At 24.8% G+C, this 15,401-nt stretch overlaps 1 protein-coding gene across 4 annotated transcripts in view; it reads right to left on the bottom strand.

Annotated features, from left to right (window-relative positions):
* neur (E3 ubiquitin-protein ligase neur) overlaps nucleotides 1-15,401 on the bottom strand; it is a 181,317-nt gene that overhangs the window by 24,330 nt on the left and 141,586 nt on the right. The gene's annotated exons all lie outside the window — the stretch shown is intronic.

Raw genomic sequence — 15,401 nt, 5'->3', positions numbered from 1 at the left:
TTTCTTTTATTCAACATTATTTTGTTCAAAAAGAAAGAAAACAATTTTTATTCTATATTTATTTTTGTATATACTTTATATTATTTCATATATCCTCTATACATATATACATATATGATAAATATATATATGTATATTTCAGTAGCAAAAATTCATAAATCTCAATTTTAAAATTGATCGTCGATCAGTTTTGATAAGCTTTGATGATTGCATCAAAGTTTATTGTTTATCATCGTGAACTTGGTCTCTTGAACTCGATTCTATCGATCTCAATGATCGATACGGGAACTTACCACGTTAATAAACAATACACACGTTTTGTACTATAAAAACATGGCAAATTTCGTATAACAGAGATCGATGATTCAACGCCTGATAAAGGATGTTTTTCAATAACGAGATTGTCTAATTAATGTTATATTAACTAATAATTAGTGCTTTATTCAGTGTAATATGTAATTAATTACTTAAATATTGTGTTATTATATTTCATTAAAATTTTATTTTTTTAGATATTAATATCTTTTATTCAATTTAGTTTATTATAGATTTTAGTTACTAATTCTATTTTATAATTATTCGAATTTAAATTAAATCTAATTTTAATTCGAAACAAGAATTTGTAATATTTAAATATTACTTTCAATGGAAAGAAATAATAATGTAAAAATGTAAAATAATGTAAAATAATTGTTGCATGAGTATTTTTCTAAAAATTGTAATTGTTTTGTTAAACATAGAAAAATGAAAGAAACATATCTTGCGGTTTAATATTGTATCTCATGCTAACCGCAATCTCATACGATTAACATCTATTTAACATAGAAACCGCTATATCCAGTTTTCTTAATCGGTCTATGAAATTAATTTGTCATCTTGATATGAAATTGAAAGCACTTGTTCATTCATAGTTTTTAATGATCATCAATTTGTTTTCATTAATTAATCTAACATTTTATATGCATTTTTTAAATTAATTCTGATATATTATTTAATATATTGTTTCTATATCTGTTATTTCTATATTATACATTATCTATTAAATTTTTTAAATAATATATAATAAATTTTTAAGTATATTATACACAGATAATTAAAATCTGAAAATAATTAAATATATATAATTATATTGCTATTTGAATAAAAATTAATATTAATTTTAAAAATATATATATATATAGACTTTTTGTATAAAAGATCAAATCAAATTTAACTTCATATTTCTAATATTATACTTAAATTAAATTAGATTTATTTTAATAATTTAATTTCTAACGTATATAGTTTCAATTTGTTAATAAATTGTGTCATATATAATAAAACGAACTATTAGAATTATATTCCTATCTGAATAAAAACTAAAAAATTTTGACAAAAGTATTTATATTTCTTAATAATCATTAAAATAAAAATTCCACATTTATTAAAATTTGATAGTTTTAAGATTTTCCAATATTAAACTTGAATTAAATTAGATTCATTTTACATAGAATATAATTTTCTATGTATATATAACTTTATTCTATTGTAATAGTATCACAATAGTACAAAGAAATAAATCATTGGAATTATATTGAATAAAAATTAGCATTAATTTTGTTAAAATACATTACATATTTTTTAACAATCGTAAAATAAAAAATTTATTAAAGCTAATTCAACTTATTTTATTTGAATTTTAATAATAAATATGAATTAAATTAAATTCATTTTACATAGAATATAGTTTACTACTATATATATATACAACTTCAATACCTTACGTAACATACACAATTTCACGATTTGATAATAAATTGTGTAAAGAAATGAATCGAAATAATATTACTATTTGAATAAAAATTAATATTAATTTTGCTAAAAGTTATTATATTTTTAATAATTGCACAAATAAAATTTAAAACTAATTTGATTTAATTTGATAGTTTCTAATATTAAATCTAAATTAAATTGAATTTATTTTATATAGAATATAGTTTTCTTCATACTATTTTATATAATGTAAGTACGCAACTTCACAGTATTCTTTATAATGAACACAACTTCATAGTATTCTGTACAACGAACATAACTTCACAGTACTCTATGTAACATACTTCACGGTACTCTATATAATGTATATACCTATATATACCTATATTCACAGTATTCTACAAAACATACACAACTTCGTAACATAACCTCACGACAATCATCATGTAAAGAAACAATCCACTGTGAAACCCGTAAATCATAGTGATCACATTTGATCGATCACGTTGTTGTAACGAGGCCACCTTATTCGAGCCCCGATTTTCGCGATCGCGGAGCCTGAAGCTTCGTGACCCTGACAAATTACGATTCCTGCGGGTGATTGCAATAAAACCTGGTTAATTTTTACATGGTTACATTACTAGCGTGTTCACTCTTGGATGAAATTGAGCTACGTTGTGGAACCGGTTGCCGCGAGCTTGAAGACGAACTGAATCGATGATTCTAGACACGCGTGCGATCTTTCGAGAAATCGATACGTATAAGAGATGAAGCGATGAAATATTCGATTCAGGAATATGATTAATACTTTCTTTTTTTTCTGGAAGATTTATGAAACATTTATTGGAAAGTAAATTTTAATGGAATTGAAAGAAGATTAGAAACGTAAATATAATTCATTGAAGGAAATTTTTTCAGATTTATTGAAATTGAATTATTATGATGATTGCAAATTAAATTTAATTATTTTGAAATATAATTTTGAAAAATAAAATGTTTAAACATGACAGTTGTAGTTTGTCTACAATATTCGATTAAACAATTGATATTAAACAATTTATGTCATAAAAATCAAGTTAAAATTTACAAATTACAATTGATTCAGCACAGTCGACGAATTGTTAAAAAACGAATAGATGACCAAGAGGTCAGTTGTCGTTGAATTAACGGTACACCAATGGGAAAGAAAGCGTTTGGCAGGTGAAAGTGAGCAAGAAAGCATAACAAAGACACGCTTTGCTGTCTGTTGATTTACCAGACTATAATTAATGTTCCACGATGAAACGAACGAAAGGTATATTTTATATTGATCTGATTTTCGTAACAAGAATGTTTTACTGGTCTACTACGAAACCATTCTGGGAACTATTAGCACAAAATTTTAATATCAATAATTGATGTTTCTTCTGTATTTAATGATGATATAAACTTAAATAATATGATGATATAAACTTAAAATTAATAATTAATATCTCTTTTTCATCATTTTTATCATTTTTTTTGCTTTGTTTCAATTATATTATAATTTTAAATTATATAATATATATATATATATTATAATAGAGATTAAGTAAATTAAGATCTTTTAAATCTAATGACTTAAAATTTAATTAATCGTTCTTTTTAATTTAAAATTGATAGATTTGTTTAATTATTTCCTTAAAAATATTTGTTGTTTATATTTCTATTTAAACAATAAATATAAAATTTTCTGAATTATTATTATAAAATGTAAAAATTATTATATACAATTATTACATACAATTATTATACACATATCTATATATGAAATCAATATGAATGATTTCAATAAAACTTTTCAAGCATGAATTGCTTAATATTCATTAATTAGCATATTTTCACTAAAAACTTTCGTCTCAGAAATTTTTTGCACACAAATATTAAGTAATCGCAAAATTTTTATTATTTTTTTTGTGATAAAAGAATATAAAATAAATTAAATAATATGTAATAAATTACATAATTACTTATAAATTTGATTTGAAATACTGTTCTATAATAAGCTATAAATGAGATTTAAAATTAAAATCATTTTGCACTTAAAATTTCCAAAAAAAATGCCACAATATTCATGAAATAAACATTTTTTGTTTAATTTTTATTCTTCTTTTGAATTATGTGCAAAATGAAAGTTTATGTATGTATAGAAAATTTAAAAACAAAATGCAAAAATATAAAATATCTAATGCATAATATGATATTTCAAACATGAAATATATTTTTGTTTCATTCCTATTTTTATAATTTCATTTATAACTCTTATTAAACTTAGATGATCATTTTCAAAACTAAAAAAGTAGGGAATATTGGAATTGTGATTTTTATAAAATTAATATTTATAATTTTTTTCTTCTGTTAAATGAAATAAAAATAATATCAATATTTAATATTAATAGTAGATATTTCATATAAAGAATATTAATATATTTATGAAACTCTTTTAAAGAATCGATTTTAAATAATAAAAACAAAAATTGGTATATAAAAATAAAAATTAATAATATTAATAAAACTTATTTATTAAGTTATAAGATATAATCACTTATGATTGAACTTTAAATTAGATGAAATAAGTACAGAGAAGTAAAACAGTTTTGTTTTTGTCATAATGCAGTCTCACTCTGTCATTTTAAATGATTATAACTTACATTACCAACATTTTTATATAACAACTTTTGTATTTGTTTTTTGCCTCTAGAATAAATCCTCCAGGTGTTCACAAATATATTAACACTTCATATATGCCTATTCCTATTCAAATATTATTGTGTCTTTCATCGGAAAACGAAAAGAATTTTTAAAAAAAGTTAAAGATTAAAGAAAAATTAGTCAAACGATAAAATTATACATAGAAATGAAGAAGGACAATGAATCAAGAATTTTGAATCAAATTTTTAAATTCAATGATTTGACTGATAATTCAATGTTAAAAAAATCGTAAATAATAATGAATTTTCTACTATTTCTTCTTTTATCATCGCAAAAAGATAACATTTCATTTATTTGATCGATACATTTTTACTTAATAATCTTCTTTTAGAACGAGTTTATGAGTGCTCGTGTCATTATTCGCGAGAAATAACACATTTACCGACATCACAGATCTAAACGCGAACGCGTTTCGCCAGGATCTATCGATCGCGCGCGTAAATCGCGAGTCAATGAGAGTCTTATGCTAGTAATTGGTCTATGCCCGCGCCTATGTTGCCATTCGCCGGTTCATCTCGTGGGAAACTCGTGACACACATTTGCACGGAAGTGTATTACCTCTCTTGGATCCTTGCATCTGACGCGTATACATATACATATTGGCGTTCGCGCGTTCAAAGATCGCGCGATCTTGGATCGAAAATACTCGATGCTACCGAACGACTACACCTCGAAACCATAATCAAGTTTGACGACTTTTATTTTTCTTTCTCTGCTTGCTGTTTTCTGTGGATATTTTATTTAAATGATATCTTCGGTGAAAATCTGAAGTTATTTTTATAACGATTTCAAATGCCGTTTTGCAATGACTATATTTTAAATTTTTCTTATTAATAAAACTAACAAATATTGAACATAAGCATTAATATTATAATATTAGAAATGAAGAAATTTCGAAATTTAATTTAGCGAATATTTTAAGGGATACTTTCCGTGATAATCTAAAATTATAATAATTTCAAATGCTGTATTATATTTAATTTTTCTAGTTTGGTAACAATCTGATATTATTTTCGTAATAATTTAAAATATTTTATAATAATTATAATGATAATTATATTTAAAATTTTTTTTAGTTATGAGATTAAAATAAATATTAGATACAAGTGTTAATATTAGAGATCGGTCAATCGAAATTCAAAAAGTTTTGAGTTTCTTGAACTTTAAAATTTTCTGATTCGAAACTCTTAAAATCCAAATAAAGAATAGTTTGTATAAATAAGTTATGAAAATATTGTGACGATATAAAATTAATGTTATTTTTTTTTAATTAATAGTTTATTATAAACTCATTTTGATTATTATGATTTTATCATTAAAAAATAAATATTTAAAAAATAATAAAATTTACAATTTTATAGAAGAATATTTTAAAAATTTTTTATTATTTTTAACTATTTCCTTTTCGAAGAATTATTAATTTAATTTAATTTTTATTGAAAAATTCTTATTTTGAGAATTATTGATGTAATCGAGTAAAAATTTGTTGCAGACCAACATTTATTACTGAAATCAATATCACAATCCAGGGGAAAGTAGAATTCCAAAAGTGAAACTTAGAATGAATATATTCTGTATTAAACTTCAATTGTATTAACAATGGATATAAAAAATCTTAACTTTCCCTTTTTATAAACTAATTTTACGAACATTCAGAATTTCAAACAAATTTAAAAACTTTTTTGATCCATAATGAATTCATGAAAACATCCTAAAATAAAATAAAATATAAAACACGTAGAAAATATTTCAATCACAAAATATCTAATTCTTTAAAATTTCGAAAAATTCCATTATAATAATATTTAAACTTCATAATAAAATGATTGTTTAAATAAAAATTTCAGACCTCATCAACAATATTCTAATTCCATTCCAGGACTGACAAAAATAGATATATACCGTCACCGGAAACAGTTACATACGAATTCTAATCTTGTGTCTGAAACAACATTCTATCTTCTTCCAAACAAAGCAGCAAACCATTAAAAAATGTTTCGTGTATAACACACATATGTATATACAGAGATTCCATTTCAAGCGATAATACTATGTTACACGTTGCTACACCCAGCATTATCACAGTGCCAAAGTGAAAGTAATTCGTTGCATAGGGAGTCAATGTAACAATGGGCCAACCGCCTTCGCGATGTGAACGCGATGTCCTTTGCACGATGTAAATAAACGGAGCCTTGACCGAGCCAGCCACCCTCCATTCACCGTAATACATATCTATTTCTGGGATACCGGGCGCGAAAAATCGCTAGTAGAAAATTGCGCTCAATTGACGCTTCCTGATGAGTTGCTTGGCTCGATGAACCCTTTTTATCGTGAAGGAAAATTGGCGTGATAAGAAGAGTGTCTCGATAAGTGATACTTATAGGTCGTTAGATATTATTGTTTGACTTTTATGTCAATATTCTATTTTGATTATTTAAATCATTTCTTTTAAATGAAATTTAAAATAATTTAATGATTGAATAATTGGTTTTGCATTAATATTAAACGAATATTTAAATTATTTTTCTTGAAATTAAATTTAAGATAATTTAATACAATAATCAGTTTTATGTTCATTTATATGCAAACACATAAATCGTGTAGTTAAAACAAATATTTGAATATGATTATTATTTACTACTAAAGTTAAATTTTAGTTACATGTTTTTATTTCATGATTTCAATTATTACTATCTTATAACTTTTTTATCATTATTTTACACGAGGTATTTCTTTGATCAAGAGCGGAATTTACATATAATGAATCAAAAAAATAATAAAAAAAATATATCTCCAAAATTATTTCAAAATTATAAGCAAATATTGAATATTTTTTTATTTCTTAAAATATATCACTAATAATATATAATTAAAATGTCATCATGTGCCAAATTGTTGTATTAAGTGGTCAATGTATTGATTTGTTAAATTCGTGCAATTTTCTTAAAAATCTCGACTCAATCTACTTACATGATTCACTCATAAATCAATTTACAATGATTCTCAATTTCTATAATGATTCTACAATTTCCCCAGCAATAGAAAATCATCGATTCATCTCATTGCCACTGTATTCATATATACTATAATATTTATGCTGCTTTCTCGCGATAAAAAGAAAAATGATCGTGTAATCGAATTAAACTTCATATATATATAGATATATAACATATTATATATATGTTAATATATAAAATTAGAAAATATATATATATATATATTTATTAAATTTAGAATAATTAAAATAAATAAAAATTTGCATTAAATGAAATGAGATGAAGACAGAATGAAACAGAGAGAGAGAGAGAGAGATTCTATTTTCATCTCGATTTACAAATTAAATTGTTTATTAAATAAGTCTTTGTTTAGCAAATTTTGGGTTTGTTTTTTAATTTGTGTTTTAAAATTAACATTCGAAAGGCTTTTTACGAATATATTAATATCTTGTATATTATATATTTTATAAATAATTATATAATGGAAACAAGAGTGATTATTTGAAAAACTAATTAGTAACGAGAACAACACTAATCTTATGCGTAATTTTTTCAAGATTGATTGATAATAACGTTGTTCAACGAACTCATTCACTTTTCGTTCTATGTTCTTACTGAGCAAAGTGAAATAATAACAAAACATTATTGACTCGTTTCAACTGTGCGGTCATTCCAAGTTCAAATTCATATTTAACTTGTCCGTATATGTATACATGGATGTCCATGTATTTACTTAATTATAAAGTGTCAATATTATCGTGGAACATTTTCGATTCAATTTTAAAAACCGAAACAAGCACAAAAATTGATATATAAAAATATTGATTGAGACTTCTTTATTAAGTTAAACGAAGTAAGAAATAAAATAAAATATTTCTTTCATTTTTATCTTTTTTCATTATATCTCCATCTTGCCCATCTTCATTCAACGTAAGATTATTTTTCATAATAATATTATAAACGAAGTTTTTAATTATTCATCGCTTCTTTTGGAAGAAACTGAAGTTGTTGTTTCAAGCATAAAATTATAATTTATCTATACAATGAAATATTCTATATTTGTTATTAATCTTGAACAATATCAACCATTAGACAAATATAGAATCAATTTTTTCATAAGAATTAACAAAAAAATTAAGGGAAAAGGAAATAATTGATTCTTGAATCAGGATACAAATAAATAAATTTAATTTTTATTAAAAAAACCTATAAACTTTTAACAACGAATTTTTCGTAACGAAGTATTTTCTTTGATAAATATAAATAAAGATGGACCAATATAGAAATCCCATAATTATAATTGTTTCAATATGCGATTTAGATATATTTTGTTAGAGATCTTGAAAAGTCTTTAAGATTAAAATATTACGAATAAGATCTTTTGATATTTTATTACCATTTATAATTTAATAAATAAGCTCAACCGATATTTTTATAGACTTTTAGATTTATTATCAAAATCAATCCACCAAACAGATTCCACAAATATATTAACATCCCACCCTGATCTCTTCCTTCGACCCACTCGACTCGTCCACTCCAAGTACTGTTAAGCAGAGCCACACCGAGGAAGTTCCAGTCATGTTCACCGTGTGCCGAGAGAATCGTACACAGTGTCAGGAGGGGCCTTGTTCCCACGCCCGACGCCGTGATCTTTGCCGAGCTACTTAGTCCTCGGCTAGAACGAGCGTCTCTCTCCTCGTCTCTCATTCTCCTCGTCCTCACTCGAGATCTATGGCCGTTCCGCTGCCTGACTCACCGAAAGGTGAGCGTGCTTCTCTGTTCGATTTGCGACAGAGACGGGCAAAATTTTAACGGTTGAAGTTAAAAGAAGGATAAACTCACTTCAATAATTTATTATATTTAAACGATCGAATAATCGCGGATAAATATGTAATTGTAAAGCCAAATTATCGTGATTATACGAAGAGTGAATCAATGTATAATATAATAGCTGTGAATGTATAATGTTCAAGCATTTTAGATAAAGCTATCGTTTAAAGTAATTTTATTCGAAATTTTAACTAGTTATTTTTTCTTAATTACAGAGTTTGAGGTAAATGCTCACTCCTGCTGTTATCCTACGAAACAGAGGATATACATTTTTATCCTTGCACGACTATGTGGATTACGTAAGGTGGCAACACGAGCGAGCCTCGAGGCGCGTAATAATAACATGTATTTGAATCAGTGAGCGAGAACGGGAGCAGGGGTGGGGATGAGTTTTGAAGAGCAGGAAGTTTGGTTAAAGATCGAGGATGTTTGTGGTTGAACGTGTTGCGAGGAATGGTTTTGGAGAGCGAGGTTGAAAGGGTGAGTGTCTGGACAACGTTTGATGCATTTTTATGGAAGCAGATAATAATATTAATTTAGAAAAAAAAAAAAATGGAAATTTAATTCAATTGGAAGAGTTATTAGATCTTGTATTTCATTTTGAATATGTATGCAAGAAAATAGAGAAGGAGGATATTTTATCTTCAAATAATTAAGAAAAATTTGAAATTTAATTTAATTTAAGAAGTATAAATGATTATTAAATTTCGTGGCTGATTCAATTTGTAAGAAAATTTGTAAAGAATATTTCAAAGAAAGAGAAGTTGAAAAGATAAAATCTTTTCGATAATTTAAGGATGATGTTAATTAAAGAAAAAAAATTGATATTTAATTTAATTAGTAGAATATTAATTGGTCGTTATTAGATATATTTGTAAAGAGATTAGATAAAGATATTATAAAAAATTTTTAAATCTAATTTAATTAAGATATTAAAGGAAAAAGTTCTCTATAAGAGTTGCTCTTTGTTTCAAACAAAAGTCACAAAACAAAATTTTGGAGTATAAGGGAATTATTATAAATACAAATATAGTAAAATAATTTAAAATAAAATCTAATTGAGAGAATTGAGATTCCTATTTTAAATTTTTATAAAATACTCAGATATAATATATTAGATTATACATCACATCTCTCCTGTTAAATTAAAGATTAAAAATAATATACTTTTCATAAAAATACTTTCAAAATTATAGAAATATAATTATAAAAAGAAATAAATCTTAGAATTTTTCTTTAAAAAATGATAGGTCAAATGTAATTCCGTTCTACCACAAGATAAGAAAGCAAGTTGAAGAAATGGAGATTTGTACGCATGTATAAGACACGATGTTCCACCGCAAACGCAACTTCGCCGAGAAAAACAGAAGCGAACACGAGTGAAAGAAAGGCTTACAGGCTGCGTTTGTATAATACATGTGATTAAAGTAATCAAAGAAAGAAGGGAGAGGTTGCATCGCGTGCACGTGATTCACGTGATCATAAACAATTGGTATATTAAGCCCAGCATTCACACGCGAATGTAAATATGTCGGAATGATTAGAAATGTGCAAGGGTCTTCGAACTCGATGGAATTGCAAAAATGTCGAAAAAATCGATATAATTTTGATCAATGTAATCTCAAAAGGATGATAAGACTAATCTTCTGGTTTTTTTTTTGATTTGCACGTTCAAGATGAATCTTAACGATCTAATTCAAGGAACAAACATAATAAGAGAATATTGTTTTCATTTTGATATCGAATAAATTTTCTTTCAGAATAAATATGAAAATTTTTTCATTTTGATATTGATTTAATATCGAGAATAATTTCAATTTATTTTTTTTTTCCTAAATTCAAGTAGCTAGGTTTCTTAATTTTAATATCGTTTTGATAAAATTGAAACAATTAATTATTTTCTTTTAATGTAAATTTCTTAATCTTGATATTGAAAATTATTGTAACATTTTTTTCTTTCTTTATTTTTAAATATATAGATTTTGATATTATATTGATACTAAGATCAATTGTAATTTTTTTTTTTTGTAATCAATCTTAATATCTAAATTTTAGTTTAAAAAATTTCAATATCGATAATAATTGTAATAGTTTTTTTTTTAAATTAATGCAAATATTAGATTTTTTAATTATTTTATAAAGGATGACTAAGATCAGAAATGTGAAGTCATTTCTAAATCTGAAAATTGGAGAAAATTGGATGAAAATATGTTTTAATGATATTGGTACTATTATTTAGATTTTATGTAGCTATTTATGCAAAGAATGTTACCAAGAATGTACCGAAAATTACCAGCAATGAAACAACGAAATTAATTTTTAATTGCTCGTTGCAAGAGTACGAACTAATTTAAATGCAAATTGAAATAGTAAATTAGCTAAAATTTAATGAAAGCATTTTCGAGAAATGGAATAAAAATATTCAATGAAAATAATTTTAATTCATTGATAATTTGAAAATATATTATATATTTTCTTCTATATTCTCTAATTTAAATTTTACAAAATCAGATTTCTTTTAGATTTTTTCTTGCTCCAGTTTTACAGTGAAATTAAATTATTATACTTTATCTTCCAAGTTTCATTCACACAATTCCATATTATTAACCTTATTTCTAATTGTAAGATTTAATTTTTTAATTATTTATAATTTTATTTCAATCAAACAATTTTTTTTAAGAATTTCTTATATTAATAATTTATTTTTGTAATAAAATATTATAAATATATTTACAATTTTTGGCCACTATAAAAAAATAAAAATTTCAAATTCCAAAATTTCTATTTTAATTTATTATATAATTACTCCACTGTTTTTCCACGCATTTTTTACTATAAAAGCTTCAAGATTTTTCCTCCATCTATTCCTTAATGGACTCACTGTTTTTCTTTATTATTATATTCTAAAAATTATTCATTAATTTGATAAATTCATTTATATAATAAAACTCTCTTCAAATTGCATGAACGTGCTCAAACTTTTTTTGATTCTAAAAAGAAGAAACTCTCCAAATCTCAAAACTTCTATTTCAATCTCCCATGTAACTCATTGCTCTTTCTATTCCTTCCCTAATCGCCAAATGTTGCGGCACAAACGTGTTCAGGAACCACCCCAGAGACCCGAACCCCAAGGAATCCGTTTGAAAAAATGCCCCAGGACGACAAGTGTATATTCCCATCGAGCCGCTTTTAACGTGGCCACCACCACTGCTCAAGGAACAATCGGATTAACGAAGTTAAACGTTGGGGTGGCCACCCCCTCGATCTTGCATCTGTCGCATTTCGCACGTGGAGGATCGTGGAGACGTTGCGGGGGTGTAAGTTTCGTTTGAACGAAAATAGTAGCCAGCTTTTCGCTCTGACAACAAGATTAACTGCCATAGAAAGTGTACAAATGAACTCGAAAGGGGTCTAAGTTTTCTAAGGGTAGTTAGTGATCGATGAATGATGATGCGGTTTTCTATAGGATCAAGGATCGTGATTAGTGAAATTTATTAAAGGATCATCGGTTTGAAGCATTTAAAGTTGGTGAATTTAGATTGGAATTAGATTTTTGAAGGGTTGTTTGATAATTTGATAGAGATAGCGATGGAAGTTTAGTGATTAATTGGTTATAAATAAATTGAATTATAAAATATTATTGTTAGTTTAAATTTGAAAGTGTTATTTTCCTAATATATTTATGGTATTTGTATAGTATTTTAAAATTTGATTCTTTACTTAATTATTTCTTAGATATTTAAAATTTTGTTGAAAAATTGGTTTTAGACACCATAAAAATTTTATAATATTATTGATATCTTTTGATTTAGGCATTTTAATAACTAATTTAATTTGAAATTATCAATTAATAAAAATAAAAATGCTCAATTTGATAACTTTGATAAGTTTAATCTGGAATTATAAATTAATTGAAATAGAAATCCTATGAAGAATTTTGATAACTCTAATTTTTTCAATTAATAGAAATAAAAATTCTAAATTTAATTATTGATAATATTGATAACTTTCATTTAGCATTATAAATTATAACAAAAATTTAATAAATTTGACAAATTGATTTCAATCAAAATTGTCAACTAGCAAAAATGAAAATCATAAATTGTGAAACGAAAACATTATAACTTTATTATCTATGATAAAATACTATACTAGATTAATTCCAAGAATAACTCTTATCAGTTTTTATGATTTAAGAGAAATCAATTTTACAAATCTCGCTCAATGCCTTGAAAAAAATTGACGAAATTTATTTTTTTGAGATAGCATCGCATACGTCATTCTATATCTAAATCACATCATTGAATCATTCTATCAATAAATTAAATAAAATATATATATATATGAAATAATAAGTAAGAAATATATATACAATTTTCTTTTGAAAATTGTTTAATGTAAAAATATAATTTTTTAGATACTTGACAAATTATTTTTATAAATTCTAACTTCGAATATATATTTACACAATATTATTTCGAAAAATGAATATTTCATTATGTATACATTTTCATATTCACGAACTAATTAAGTTGCGAACGAGTTAATTACCATCTACATTTGATTAAGTCTAATATGAACGTATTCTGCGTTTTCCGATAGTCTCGCTAGAGTCTGATACCCTCTGATATTTCTGATTATTAATTATTAATTATGACACTAATTATTAATTATTAAATTCTAAACTGAAAGTCGTCAAGACTACACTAATTAAGCTATTATTGGATTTGATTCGTTGCCATAAATTAAATAATAAATAATTTTTAATTTTTAGGCTTCAAGACTCGATAATAATTAATCTTAATGAACTAAAAAAACATTAAAAGATTTTTTTTAGAAAATTGTAGAAAAAAGGAATAAATTTATAAAATTATAATAAAAATTTTTAAAAAATATTCATAAAAATAAATAATTTAAATTACAGCATGTAAATATTAAAAACTTAAATACTTCAAAAATATTAAAAATAACAACTTTTGAAGAACGAAAAATTTTTATGAATTGTAAATAAATTTTAAAATTAGATCCAAAAGAGATAAAGAATGAAAAAAAGTATATTTAAAATAGATCTAGATATTAAAAACGAAATAATGAATGAAAAAAAAACCCCGTTAGAATTATATACGTATAACGCAATCGTTAACTAGGTTCCAACAACGTAGCCAAACAATTCATAACGTGTTGCGAACGATGACTCATGTGCGCGCGCGCGCGCGAAAGCTAATGAAATTCCATTTCCTCGCGCGACAAAGAAACGCGTGTCTCATCGCCTGTTGTTGCGACGAGTCGTGCCTTGTGCGCTAATTTCACCAACTATCCGGTCAACGAGCGGATTCTCTGGCTCGTGACTCGTTCGACAAACGATATTTTTCAATCGTCTTTCAGAAACACAAAAAAGATCCTAGCCATCCAACTATGGCCAACCGAAAACTTCATGAGGGGGGATAAGAAGCAAGAAGGTCATGATTCATGTATAATGTCTTTTACGAACCGGCTGAGAAAAGAGCGACTCAGTCTTCCATTATTCTTGATGAAAGAATAGTAAATTAAATCGAATATGGACGTTGAAGCTTTGAAAGTGATTGTGAATTTAAATGACGGTTGTATATTGTATACATGTGTATATATATATATATATATATAAAAGCAATGTTATGCATTTATAACGTAAAATAATAATTTGTTGCTATTGTAAAATTGTAACATAATTGTAAATCGTAACTCAAATTATATTACTTGAAATTAGTGATTAACTATCTCATGATAAGATATATAATAATCATTGAATAAATCTCTAATCATTTCTTAAGTGATAAAAAATTATATAATTAACTATATATTTGCTTAAAAATTAATAAAATACATAATGTTATTAAATTATTAATTTTCGTCGACTAAAGGGAATTGCAAAATTATATAATTATATAATTCATAACTGGATTTATTAATTTAATTCATTTCTGTTACTATATTATTTATTAGTTTTTTATTTATGAATATCTAATCAAGTTACTACTCATTATATATCATTTGCATGTATATTAATTTCTATCGAATAGAAGAAATAAATTCAATATAATTCATTACAAA

This window comes from Apis florea, unplaced genomic scaffold (assembly GCF_048593485.1).
Source record: "Apis florea isolate Af1SG1 unplaced genomic scaffold, ASM4859348v1 contig_1789_pilon, whole genome shotgun sequence".
Classification (NCBI taxonomy): Eukaryota; Metazoa; Arthropoda; class Insecta; order Hymenoptera; family Apidae; genus Apis; species Apis florea.
The sequence above is the reverse complement of the archived record's forward strand: the minus strand, read 5'-3'. Positions and strand labels throughout refer to the sequence as shown.